Below are 3,094 nucleotides of genomic sequence, written 5' to 3' on the forward strand. Positions count from 1 at the left end.
ATAAGGCCTACTTGTGTCAGGTCCATTTAAGCCCACGGTCCATACGAGATGTGCTAATTCGGCCCGTCAACGGCCCGTTAAAGATTTGACACCATTGTAGCCCATCGTCAGTTCGAGATCGTTACAGCCCGCTATATATTTGGGCTCAATATCGGCCCGATGTGATTTCGGCCTGTTAACGACCCATTCAAGGGATGTGCCAATTTTCAGGATGTACATCTTTCTGCCTTTTAGCGACCCATTTAAGTCCTGGGCCAATTTCTGGCCCGGTGTGTCTTTCAGCCTGTTGACGGCCCATAAATGAGTTGGGCCATTTGTAGTCGGACCTTAGTTTTGGCCTTTTAGCGACCCATTTAAGTGTTGGGCCAATTCCCGGCCCGGTGTGTCTTTCAGCCTGTTGACGGCCCATAAATGAGTTGGGCCATTTGTAGTCAGACCTGAGTTTTGGCCTTTTAACGGCCCATGCTCTTCATGGTCCAATACCAGCCCGGTTTCTCTTTTGGTCTGCTAAAGGCCCACAAGACAGTTGGGCCATTTACAGTATGACCTGACTTTCAGCCTCTTAGCGGCCCATGCTCTTCATGGTCTAGTACGAGCCCGCTGTCTCTTTCGGCCTGCTAAAGGCCCACAATATAGTTGGGCCATATGTAGCCCGACCTTAGTAACGGCCTGTTAACGGCCCGTGAAATCAAATGGGCCCACCTGTTGCCCGCTTCGATGTCGGCCTGTTAAGGACCAGGGAGGTAAGAGGGCTGACCATTAACTTTCGGCCCGGTAACGGGCCATTAACTTAATGGGCGCACTAAAGTTCGTACATGTCTTTAGGCCCAATTAGATAATTTGAGCCCATTACGACAAGCAATTATGCACAGGACCAAAACCGATCAAGCAAAGGTACGACATACAGGGAAAAACGTTGCACATCCAGCAGATATTACAGGAAATTACATCCACTGGGCAATCAAAGATTGATGCCAGTGCAAATAAATGAACAGAACCTAACGATCTACAACGTCACAATCTGCAACCTCAGCGCAGATGACGCCCATAAGCATGTGGGCAAGTTCTTGCTGCTTTGCTACACTGTCTCTGAAAACATTGATCAGTTGTTGTTGCTGCGCACGAATGTGCACCTCTGATTGCTCCACCATTTCTATCATTGCTTCAACCATTAATTGGTTCACAAACATACATTTTGTCCGTTGCATTCGATACAGAGGAAACTGAACAGATTCAGATGGCGATTTTGGCAGGCTTGTATGATTGATAGTGGAGAGTGTCTCGACCATTGCATCATAGCATAAATTAGGAGGGGAACCGAACAGATTAATCATGAGTTATTGCCATATTACCTGGCCTAGATTTATTGGAAAGAAATAATGGGGTTGCCTTGCTGTTTTCAGAGTTTGTCTTCTTATCCTCGGCAGCCTGCACCAAATTAACACACTAGCATTGCTATCATTGGCCAGGTCAGATAATAGGAAAGCAACATTAACACAACGAACGTTTGGGAACCAGACCACACTAGCCTGCACCAAATTTACACAATATGGCACATCTATCATCAGCCAAGTAAGGTAATACGAAAGCAACATTGACACAATGAATGAATGGGCAACTAGAGCAGCACTACAATTCAGTAATGTCCATGATATGAGATAGTACACTCATGTAGCTCAGTATGCAAAACTACCAGGCAGTTTTCCTTACAAAAATCAACATTGTTGCCTTTAACATTTTGCTACAACTGAATTTAGATCAGATAAAGGTTGAATTCACACCGATTAACAAAAAACACGCTGATGTAAAAATATAGTGATATACAATAGGTACTTACATCAGCAATGGAGCACAGAGAATTCCCGCAAGATACTTTCCACGAATACGATCCCAGTACAGAAAGTCTTCTATCCTTTAACCTTATTTTCTAAAAGAGAGATGGGTAAGAAACATGTAGAAAATATGACCAGAATGCTAAAATTTCATGATGCGAGGATACGCACACGCTTCTTAGAATGGAGTTGAGATATTTTTGCCGGACTGGAGCGGACTAGTTCTTTGGCCACTGGAATTTGCTTATTATCAGTGGGAGTTGGGTTTCTCTGTGCTGGAGCAGTATCTATGAAAACTGGAGTTGGTTTATTATCTCCTGGCGTTTGGATCTTTTGCAAAGACCTGGTTTGTAACTCTTCAGATTCTAACATAGCCGTCTTCCCTTGCATGCCTTATATAGAAAAATGGTGCTTCAATTATAAAACATGCTACAGTAGAGATGGAATAGGTACTGAAGAATAGAAAGGCATGACATATTGACATGTATTCCCTCCATCCGCAAATAAATGGACGGGTCTAGGCGTATTTTAGTTCTAGATACATCCAGTTTTATCCATTTCTGCGACATGTAATCCGGAAGGAGGGAGTATGATGTAAGAGCTAGGGATAGGACAGGACAACAGTGTAAAAAAACACTACTTGAATGTAAAACTGTATGCTAGCAGAATACATTACAGAAAACACTAAGGCAACATATGCGTGTATGATTGGGAAACTAAGATGGCATTGCAAGAGACCAGTAGAACATCAATGTAAAAAAAAGAACATGGTATGGTAGACAGATGAAGTACATACACTACAAAAAAAAGACACATCCGTGACATTTTGGGACGAACGAATTTTTTTTCTGTCATACATATGACACTTCTATAACGATAATTGTGACAAAACCCGGTATCATCATAGATGTGGTGGGCTCCTACTTCTATGACAAAAAATCATGACAGAAAATGGGCTTTTCATCCTGGGCGGGCCGGAGACGCAGCTGCATGACATTCTTTGGGCCGTCCATGACGGAAAAAACCGTGGTAGAAGCGAGGGGGAGGAAATTTCAGGGAGTTCCCGGGTACGATGGGAGGTCGGGGGCCGAGCGATGCGCGTTTCTCTCGTACACGTACGCGCGTGTGTGCGAGGCGTTGGCTCTAACTGAACCCGAGCGAGGCGTTGGGCTCTAACTGAACCCGAGCGATTGCACTGCAGGCTACGCGTTACTGAACCCGAGCGATCGATCGATGGCTGTTAACTGAACCCGATCGAGCGA

This window comes from Triticum aestivum, chromosome 4D (genome assembly GCF_018294505.1).
Source record: "Triticum aestivum cultivar Chinese Spring chromosome 4D, IWGSC CS RefSeq v2.1, whole genome shotgun sequence".
NCBI lineage: Eukaryota > Viridiplantae > Streptophyta > Magnoliopsida > Poales > Poaceae > Triticum > Triticum aestivum.